The 11549-nt window shown below is 33.1% G+C and overlaps 1 pseudogene; it reads right to left on the bottom strand.

Moving 5' to 3' along the window:
• Positions 1 to 324: 324 nt before the first annotated feature.
• LOC145266794 (U2 spliceosomal RNA) lies at positions 325 to 443 on the bottom strand (annotated as a pseudogene).
• Between the last annotated feature and the right edge of the window lie 11106 nt (positions 444 to 11549).

The following is an 11549-nucleotide window of genomic DNA, read 5'->3' as shown; positions in this document are numbered from 1 at the left end:
TAGCTAACAATGTTATTCAGTGTTCAACTACGCCCAGTTTTAGCCAGGTGACCTTACTCCATCTTGTAGAAAAACAAGGCCGATAGCCATTAGTCACATGCTCTTGTGTAATGAATAAATGCGTGAATATAGAATTGACATGAAATTCCCAAAGATAAACTAAAATGACCGAAAAATGGGCTGAAATTAAATAAATAAAAAGTAGAATGCCTTTAATGAACTTAAGGATGAATTGAATGACCATAAGAATGACTTGAATGCTTAAAAAATAACTTGAATGATCTGGAAAATGACTTGAATGGCTTTGAGACTGACTGGTTGTAAAGTGGGTGATCATTTTACATTAAAGAAAAGTGATCCCCCCACTTTATATCACAATAAGTACAGCATGTAGTAAGAACAGGTACTACACTTTGATCTTGGCCAAAAGGCCAAGAAAAGTGGTATTTATTTACTCCCCACCGAGCAAATTAAGCACAAGGCCGATTTTTTTAAAGTGTGGAGTGAAGGGGAAATGGGGAGCAGCTCCCCGGGGAGTAGGGAAGCTGGATAGTGACAATTGGTATGAAGGGTTGCCCCTACATTGACCAAAGTCTTATATATGGGGGTTGCCCACCACATATGGTCTTTGCTTGCAGTATCTGCCGGAACAGATACTACACTTTGAGATTAAATTTTTTATTCACAGGAAGTAAAATACAATTGGGGAAATGAACCAAAAACTTAGGCACAAGGCCAACTCAAAGAAAGGGAGATGGTGAGGTTGGTTGATCATCTCGTCTCTATTTTAAATGATTTTTCTCTCGGCCAGCGTCTTTTATCATGGTTACCCCTTTAAATTTTTGTGTGTGTGTTCCTACTTAAACCCAATTTTAAAACATTTTTCATTTATATCAAAAAATACAGAAAATAACAATATTAATAAAATTTCATTTGTGTCGAGGGATTTGGGGGGGGGAAACAAAAAAACGTCTAGTAAGGCCTTCCCAACCCTATCTGAAATGCTAGACCACCCGTTTCACTCTGGTTTGTAAAGGAACCAGAGTTTCGCAGGCAGCCTCTAAATGGAGGGGGAGGGGTTGTCCTAAATTGGGGAGAAAAGAAAAAATTGGTGAGGGTGGGTGGGGGGGTGTTAGTGTTTGATTTGACTTTTGAGAGGAAGTGGGGGGGGAATTGTTTTTGGAGGTTGGGGGTCTTGGAGGCTTTCTAATAAGGGAAACGATTTATTCAGCTGGCTGAGAGGCTGAAGGAAGTAGAATTGGAAATGGGCGGGTGTCCGACAGAAACACCCAGAACCGTGCGCTCCACACCTAGGCGGGGAACACGTATTCAAATTTGGCCCCCTCTTCGTACACACATCTTGCTAACTGTATCCATTTTCTTTCAAAAGCCACGCGATACAGCCTTCTTCTGTCGCATCTGATCTTTACTTGTAGTTGGTGTTTAAAGAAAGCGATCGGATCCTGATCAGAAAAAGGCAGCAATCCCCCCACCCCCACCCCCCCGGCCATCTTGCAGTATCAACGTCCAAATCACCATTCTCACCACGGCCAGGATTGCGATGTAGGCCATTGTCTCTCCCGGTCCCACAGCGGCCTCACATTGTCAACTATGTTGGATACAGTAATCAGGCGAGGATGCTCGGGGTTGATGCGAGCCATCACCTCGCCAACATATGACCACTTTGATCTTGGCCAAAAGGCCAAGAAAAGCTTAAAAAGCTAAGAACAGCATCTATTAACAGACCTTTGATCTTAACTAAAAAGGCCAAGCACAAAAGTGTTACCGACGGACTGACTTATAATCGCTTGCACGTGACTAAAAATTCTACAAGATATTAGTAAGGGGGTTGCCGATGGCATTTTAAGGGGTTAAAAATAGAAAAAGTAAATAAAACCTACCAAAAAATTTTAATTTTATACCGAAAAGTTTGTAAAAAAAATCGGAACTTTTTGATGTATCGGATTGCAAAAATGTGTCCCTAATATTTATGATTCCAAAACCGATCGTTTTAAATTTTTAATTTAATTTTTTCATTATTGGTACTAAAGATAAATATTTGTTTTTAAATTGTCACTAAATCTAAAATGATAAATATACGATGTAAATTTATTTTATTTGTAAAACAATTTTTTTTACAAAATATGCACTTAGTGTGTGTGTGTGTGGGGGGGCAGACATAAATATACAGGGGAGTGTAAATACTTTTCTCAAATGTTTTCCTTTTAATTGATTGAAAATAATGAAACTAAAGATGCATTTCTTTTAAAACAAAGCCGATTTGTCATTAGTTGGCAAAATGCTATTTGAATATTTCATAAACAATTGAAAATGATTAACGATTGTTATGCAAAATAAAACGGTATAGGGACAGAATAGTTAACAAAGTCCCCTCTCCATTTTTAAACATGAGTTTCTAAATAACAGTTACTATACAGAAAAACAATTCTTAATTTAAGAACTGATATGAACGTATTAACTAGTCTATATCTTCTCTCTACCAAACAAGGTTCATGTGTTTACCCTAATCATAAATATTTGACCTGTGATTAAGACTGACAATTTTATATATATGTAGTAGATTGATAAAATGCAAAAAAAAAAAAAAAATGAAACAGGATACAGAATTATAATAGAAACACTTTTTAATAGTATTGTGAGAATTTTAGACTCACACTTGGCTAAAAATTATATATATTTTTTTGTTTTATTTGACTTTCATTTTGTTTTATGCGATTGCATATGGACACCTTGATAATCTTCCCGAAAAAAAGCAGTTATTTTCAAGTTTAAACTTTCGTACATTAATTTAACCTAAAATGATGAATAATCTTAATGATGAATAAGCTTACAGAATTTATTTCCATGAGGAAAATAATTTTTGGTTAGTGTTCTAAAATGCTACAATGTCTCTGAAATGAAAAATCATTTTACGTCCAATATTGAAGCAGATCTCCATCCTAAATCTTAAATAATTGTTTTGTTTATTTTTCCACCAAGTTTTAAGGCGTTAACACGTAATCGCCTAAAAAATAGAATCTTGTTTGATTTTAAGAGTAATCTAACCGAGAGACTCGATATACTACTACTTGTAAGTTCTTATATATTATAAGTTTAAATATGAGAAAAGAATAAAATTATAAAAATAGTAATTCTTCTAATCTATAAAACAGTTTAAATGTATTTAGAATGTATTTGTAGAAATCCAATTACATTTTAATGTTGGCAAAATGTCCATATCTTTCAGTGGAAACAAACCACCCAAAGGTTTCAAGAATTTACTAGTAGTCCCGATGTTATTGCTTCTATACCCAAGAAAGCTTAATTTTACAATCAGATCCGATCGGGTGTGCAGAAACGAATATCCGAAATCAACCCAAAAGCTCTATTAGTGCCATGCACTGACTATTCATTAACTTTGCCTTGTGTACATACCGCTTCTGTAGTTGTTCACTCTGTTAATTTTTTTAAATTTTTTTTTCATATTAGACTGGTTGTTCTTGTTCTTTTCTGAATCTACACATCGCTGGGACGTCTTTATTCAGTTGACCGGTCTAAGTATCAATCAGACTGTGGAAACTTTGGAGTAGTCGAGCAGATGCTGTAAATGTTGTGATAAAAGAATTATTGGGAATCGTCATTGTTCTGGAGCAGCTCACAGGAGAAAATGTAACCACAATATCAGATTCATCTTTAATTCTCAACTCTATTGTCGTTTCCGTTTTATTTCTGAGCCCTTGAAAAACTATTCTCCTAGAAATCAATGATGCCCAGAAGTATTTTTAAAAAAAGGGGCTGGATCTGCAACAAAGTTCTGTCAGGCTGACGGCATTAAAAGATTGCTTTCTCCAAAATAAAGTAAAGATGGTGGATACTGCAAAAGACGAGTCAAAAAAAACTGCTCTGAAATGGGGATAAGCATGGAGCATCATATCCGCAAAAAGAAACGAATGGGTGGTGAACGATTGACTGATGCAGTACTGGGGTTTCATACTGAGTTGAGACGGGTTGACTGAAGAAATATCTTGCAGATTACAAGTTCACAATCTTGCAAATAAGCACGCTTTTCTTACACTGTCAAATCTGCGAGATGATAATTATGATTGTCAGCTTGAAGTTGACGAAGATATAAAGATAAATTCTTTGCTAAAGTGAAGAGATTACAGTATTTGTGAAAGTTTCAGGAAAAGATAAAATCAATGGACCTCTTGAACGTTATACCACTTTAGGGATTCCATCAATAATATTGTGATTTTGCTGCGCATTTTCCTTACCCGACCTATTAGCATTGCCATCTGTGAGCGCACCTTCTCGACATTGAAGTTCATAAAAAAAAAAAACCCTTCCTTTTGATCAAAAATGAACCAGACAAGGTTTACAGACTTGGCAATCCTCTCCATAGATAGGGAACTTGCCGATAGTGAATTTTGATAGTTATTGATAACTTTGCTAAAAAAAATTTAAAAAAAAAAGCCAAAAGCATGTTTGTAAATTTTCAATAGGTGTCAGAATTTTTGAAATTTTTGACACCCCTGACAAAAAACTGCGAATAAAATATAAAAAAACTCGTAATTTCTCTTTAAAGTGGGTTGTTTAATAGTTTTTCGAAGTATATTCCATAAAAAAAATAAAGTCGTTTAAAAAAAAATAGAAATATTTTACTTTTTAAAGTGTTTACAAAGTGCCTGCGAGCCTTCATGCAACCATTTTGTTTACATAATGAAATCCAATTGAATTTTATGAGTTAGATTTTTAAAGTGAAAAAATTGAAAAAAATTATCAATTTTTCTATTGGTTCAATTTTTACAATATTTTCAGGTTCAATGTGAAATTTTATGCGCCTTCCAATAAACCGAATATAATATTCTAGACAAGTTGAAATGTTTATTAAAATGAAAATTTTCTCACCTCAAATTTATATATCAAAAATTGAAGATAAAAGATCAAATAAAATAAGCTAATTTAAAACAAAAGTTATTTGCAAATTTACCTGTAAAGTCCAAAGTTTAAAACCTTCTTTAAAGAAAAATTTAATGTGGTTTTTAAAGTGAAACCTTATGTTCTTATACAGCACAGAAAGTTTCTTTTAATTACAACACTTATTTCTATTTCATTCAATGTTTTTTATATAGGTAAATGATTATTTTGTAATTTATATATTTATCGAAGCCAGTTAAAATTTGTTGATTTTCTTTAAATCTTTAAAGAAAACCGGTTTAAAAAAACAAATATTGCATAATTTGCTATTAAACCTGTTATTTTTAAAAATATGGTTTTTGCTCTTTTAATTGAAGAAAAAATTAGTTTGAATTACATTTTTCAAGTAGTTATAACCTTGGAAAGATAATGCAAATTCAATTTTTTTTTTTGTGAAAATTCTGAAATAACCAAAAAGTAAATAACAATTTTTTTTATCATTTCTTAACCTTTTCATGTTTTCAAATATCCTCATTTAAATTTATAAAACATTTTCTAATGTGGCGCTTAAACCGAGCGATTACACAAGAATTTCAAAATGCGCAGATACAAGACGTTTTTATTTTCTCTTTGAGAAGCTAGACCACTTAATCATAACCTTATGAAAAAAATAAAACTACATCGGACTATCCTCTCTTTGATACAATGTTTTTTGTGAAAATTCCGACTTTAACAACAAAAAAGTAAATAAAAATGATTTTATTATTTCATAAAATTTTCAGGTATCCAAATGTTCTCATTTAAATTTATATTTGTGTAGCCAATTAATTTAACATTAAATTTAAAAAAAGGGGAATTGTGTAAACATTACTCAGAAGGAATTGTGTAAACATTAGTTCAATGAAAATAAGTATATGAAGGATTTTGGAATTTTGAAGGTTTTAACAGGTTGTCATATGCCAGCGTGGGGGATAATTATATGGGGACGGCAAATTTTACAACTGCCTTGGGCGGCAAAAACTGATGCTATGCCACTGATTACAGGTCGCCAGAGCATCAAGAACTATCTCCTTGTTATGACAACGTCTTTCTTTCTGATCTTTTCTGGGTACCTTCGGGACAAACTTCGCACAAATCTTCTGCATCTTCAGTTCCTCATGAATAATTTCGTGTACAATTCCCACTCACATCAAACTGCATTTATTGTCTCTAGACAGATGACGGTCTTTAGCCAAATAATTTCATGGATAATCAACTCTATTGTTCTTACTTCCTTACTCCTCTCAAACCGCATCATCCTTCTGCCTTCCTTGAATCGCTTATGCCACTCAAAAACTAATGTTCGATTCATGCAAGATGGTCCAAAAGCTGTATAAGCATTCCATACATTTCTGTGGCATTTTTTCCAAGTTTAGAAATATATGCAATAAAATTTTTTTAAAGTGCCTTTGCATCAAGATTGCAGTTTTGAAATTCGCCAGCTGTGACAACCGGCTTTAGTCAGGTGTATTCCAATTCCTGTTGTAGCTGTTCATTTGAACCTGAAATCCAAACTTGGCCAGTCATCTTTTATGTATAGCAATAACTGAATTTTCAAGAGGCTGCAATAATTTTAAATGCCTGTACGAAAAGGCTGAAAACTTATTGAATGTACCTCATATATTAAAGGACATCCTTCTCCAAACTGAACCCTGTTTTATTTTTCCTCCCGCTTAGAACCTACTTCTATTTAGAGATTAACTTGTTAGTCTTTGAATCTGAACAAATCGGAACACAATGGTTTTTACGATTTTGAGAATATAAATTTATATTTTGTGCAAAAAATAATGGAGAGTGTAGTATCTGTTCTGACGCTGCATTTAATTTTTGTCCTCAGTCAGTTAATAGTTGTTGTGTCTCCAGATCGTGTTCCCTTTTTTAACAAGGGACACATGCTTTAAGAGCACCGGTGTCTCGTGCCTCGTTCTCATTCATCTCTGTGCGAGTTTTTTCTTATATAGTTTTCTTATTTCTTCCCTTCCTGATCTTTCTTTATCGAAAAAACTTAGCCGTTTAGACATTCCAAAGAAAAAAAAGAAAAGGAAAAATTCCATGTCGCCATCTTTCGAGAACTCCGAGTTCACACGCGATCTCGTCTTAGTCTCGTTTTGCGATTCTGTCCTTCCTCATTTTCACCGCGGAATTTGAAATGATACGCACAGACTTACTCGACTCCATGAACTGGGCTTTCCCCGTTCTAAACCATGAGGTACGTTCAGAACATCCCATTATTCCTTTACCTGCCTATTCCTTCTATGAAGGACTTGAAACCCTGTTTATGTTTAATTAATCTAGTGTGTGACTTCTATATTCAATTGGAGAAATTCTAATTTATTCTTTCCTTCTTCGCTCGCACAGAACTTATATCTTTTCTCAGACTTCTATTCCTATTTTTATTTCGTAGGCGCCGGTGTAGTTTATGCGCCATACTAGAATAGCAACCTTCGTAAAAAAAAAAAAAAAAAAATTTCTAACTGCTCCATACTTTCACCTAACGATTTAATGGAGAAAAGACACTTTTCTAACTGTTACGGACTTTCACCTAACAGTTGAGTGAAAAAGATAATATATCCCAGAATTTGTTAATTTGGAAGCCTGTCCAAAACATAATTATTTTCATGTATTATTTCCCTTTGTTTAATTATGTTTTCTCCTTTTAACTATTTGTTTTGTTTTTATTTCAGATTTTTTTACATAATTAATAAAGCGTTTTCAACGTAATAGTTGTTTTCGTTATGTTAATTTGAGTTTATCTGTCTGCCCAACGCACGCTTTCTGAAGTTTAACTGCTAGACGGTATTGTAGGTACCTGAAAGCAAGATTCTGAGGAATAACTGCCGCGAGTTCCAGAACAGAAGTCCTTCTAGAATAGGGCAATTTTTTTTTTTTCACATTAACATTAACTGTCATTGATCCCATTTGTCTTAAACCTATTTCATTTACAAGTATTAAAAAGTTAATAAAAATGCATCGGTTGGATTACAAGAATAAGGTATTGTATTTAAAATTTGTTAGAAAATTTGCATCAGTGAAGCCAGTGTTTTTTTTTTTCAGAAATATTGTTCAAAATTACACACAGAATAATAAAAACAAATAAGCTCTTATGGCTTAATGGGATGATGGGACTAATTAATGAAAAGATGTTAATAAGACAACTTATTCTACCACTAACTCTAAATTCGAGGTGCATTCTTAAATTTAGAGTGGTAGTCATAGATTTAATTTTAGTGGTTGTTATAAATTTTTTTTACATTTTTCAGGAATGAGTCCTCCCATGGTTAAGCAACAAGCAATCAATTTATTTGTTGTAAATAAATAAAATGAAAAAAACAAAAAAAGTTCAAAACGGTTCAAGTGTGGCGTGACCGCCTCTGGATGTGATGAATTGTTTTACAAAACATACATTTTATTGTTTGGGAAAGATGACAAGTGATGTCATTTTGAAAGCTAGAACGAAATATCTCGTTCTTGGCTTTGCGAAACTCAACTCAAGTACGCCTGGCTTCTGAGTACAAGGCCAGACCAGATTTTTTGGAATTTATATACATATATTTATCGAAGCCAGTTAAAATTTGTTGATTTTCTTTAAATCTTTTTTAAAGAAAACCGGTTTAAAAAAACAAATATTGCATAATTTGCTATTAAACCTGTTATTTTTAAAAATATGGTTTTTGCTCTTTTAATTGAAGAAAAAATTAGTTTGAATTCCATTTTTCAAGTAGTTATAACCTTGGAAAGATAAGGCAAATTCAATTTTTTTATTGCATTTTTAATGTTGGTTTCTGACACTGCTAAATTTTCAACCCACTTGATGCCTTGCAATAGTTCTCACAAAAACAAATTTATAGCCTTATTTTCAATTCATAAATACATTTATTTAGAAAATTTTTTAAAAGGATTGAAACCATAACAAATTTAAATTTCCCACGTATTTTAAAAAGCATGGATGCAAGACCTATTTTTCTCTTCGGGAGGCTCGACCACTTAATAACATAAAAGAAAACTACATCGGAGAACCTCTCCTTGATACAGCCATGTGTTTGTTTTTTTATTTGAATTTTTTTTTTTTGTGAAAATTCTGAAATAACCAAAAAGTAAATAACAATTTTTTTTTTTTTTTTTTTTTTTTATCATTTCTTAACCTTTTCATGTTTTCAAATATCCTCATTTCAATTTATAAAACATTTTCTAAAATGTGGCGCTTAAACCAAGCGATTACACAAGAATTTCAAAATGCGCAGATACAAGACGTTTTTTTTTCTCTTTGAGAAGTTAGACCACTTAATCATAACCTTATGAAAAAAAAAAAACTACATCGGACTATCCTCTCTTTGATACAATTATGTTTTTTGTGAAAATTCGGACTTTAACAACAAAAAAGTAAATAAAAATGATTTTATCATTTCATAACATTTTCAGGTGTCCAAATGTTCTCATTTATATTTGTGTAGCCAATTAATTTAACATTAAATTTTAAAAAAGGGGAATTGTGTAAACATTAGTTCAATGAAAATAAGTATATTGAAGGATTTTGGAATTTTGAAGGTTTTAACAGTTTGTCATATGCCAGCGTGGGGGATAATTATATGGGGACGGTAAATTTTACGACTGCCTTGGGCGGCAAAAACTGATGCTACGCCACTGATTACAGGTCGCCAGAGCATCAAGAACTATCTCCTTGTTATGACAACGTCTTTCTTTCTGATTTTTTCTGGATACCTTCGGGACAAACTTCGCACAAATCTTCTGCATCTTCAGTTCCTCATGAATAATTTCGTGTACAATTCCCACTCACATCAAACTGCATTTATTGTCTCTAGACAGATGACGGTCTTTAGCCAAATAAAGAATTTCATGGATAATCAACTCTATTGTTCTTACTTCCTTACTCCTCTCAAACCGCATCATCCTTCTGCCTTCCTTGAATCGCTTATGCCACTCAAAAACTAATGTTCGATTCATGCAAGATGGTCCAAAAGCTGTATAAGCATTCCATACATTTCTGTGCCATTTTTTCCAAATTTAAAAAATTTTATTGCATATATTTCTTCTAAAGTGCCTTTGCATCAAGATTGCGAGCTGTGACAATCCGGCTTTAGTCAGGTGTATTCCAATTCCTGCTGTAGCTGTTCATTTGAACCTGAAATCCAAACTTGGCCAGTCATCTTTTATGTATAGCAATAACTGAATTTTCAAGAGGCAGCAATAATTTTAAATGCCTGTACGAAAAGGCTGAAAACTTATTGAATGTACCTCATATATTAAAGGACATCCTTCTCCAAACTGAACCCTGTTTTATTTTTCCTCCCGCTTAGAACCTACTTCTATTTAGAGATTAACTTGTTAGTCTTTGAATCTGAACAAATCGGAAAACAATGGTTTTTATGATTTTGAAAATATAAATTTATATTTTGTGCAAAAAATAATGGAGTGTAGTATCTGTTCTGACGCTGCATTTAATTTTTGTCCTCAGTCAGTTAATAGTTGTTGTGTCTCCAGATCGTGTTCCCTTTTTTAACAAGGGACACATGCTTTAAGAGCACCGGTGTCTCATGCCTCGTTCTCATTCATCTCTGTGCGAGTTTTTTCTTATATAGTTTTCTTATTTCTTCCCTTCCTGATCTTTCTTTATCGAAAAAACTTAGCCGTTTAGACATTCCAAACAAAAAAAAGAAAAGGAAAAATTCCATGTCGCCATCTTTCGAGAACTCCGAGTTCCCACGCGATCTCGTCTTAGTCTCGTTTTGCGATTCTGTCCTTCCTCCTTTTCACCGCGGAATTTGAAACGATACGCACGGACTTACTCGACTCCATGAACTGGGCTTTCCCTGTTCTAAACCATGAGGTACGTTCAGAACATCCCATTATTCCTTTACCTGCCTATTCCTTCTATGAAGAACTTGAAACCCTATTTATGTTTAATTAATCTAGTGTGTGACTTCTATATTCAATTGGAGAAATTCTAATTTATTCTTTCCTTCTTCGCTCGCACAGAACTTATCTTTTCTCAGACTTCTATTCCGATTTTTATTTCGTGGGCACTGGTGTAGTTTATGCGCCGTATTAGAATAGCAACCTTCGTGTAAAAAAAAAAAAAAAAAAAAAAAAATTTTCTAACCGCTCCATACTTTCACCTAACGATTTAATGGAGAAAAGACACTTTTCTAACTGTTATGGACTTTCACCTAACAGTTGAGTGAAAAAGATAATTTATCCCAGAATTTGTTAATTTGGAAGCCTGTCCAAAACATAATTATTTTCATGTATTATTTCCCTTTGTTTAATTATGTTTTCTCTTTTTAACTATTTGTTTTGTTCTTCTTTCAGATTTTTTTTTTACCTAATTAATAAAGCGTTTTCAACGAAATAGTTGTTTTTGTTATGTTAATTTGAGTTTATCTGTCTGCCGAACGCACGCTTTCTGAAGTTTGACTGCTAGACGGTATTGTAGGTACATTAAAGCAAGATTCTGAGGAATAACTGCCGCGAGTTCCAGAACAGAAGTCCTTCTAGAATGAGGCAATTTTTTTTTTTTCACATTAACTGTCATTGATCCCATTTGTCTTAAACCTATTTCATTTACAAGTATTAAA

This window comes from Euprymna scolopes, chromosome 41, assembly GCF_053919585.1.
Source record: "Euprymna scolopes isolate OS-2025 chromosome 41, ASM5391958v1, whole genome shotgun sequence".
Classification (NCBI taxonomy): domain Eukaryota; kingdom Metazoa; phylum Mollusca; class Cephalopoda; order Sepiida; family Sepiolidae; genus Euprymna; species Euprymna scolopes.
Note: the sequence above shows the minus strand (reverse complement) of the source record. Positions and strands in the feature narration are given on the sequence as shown.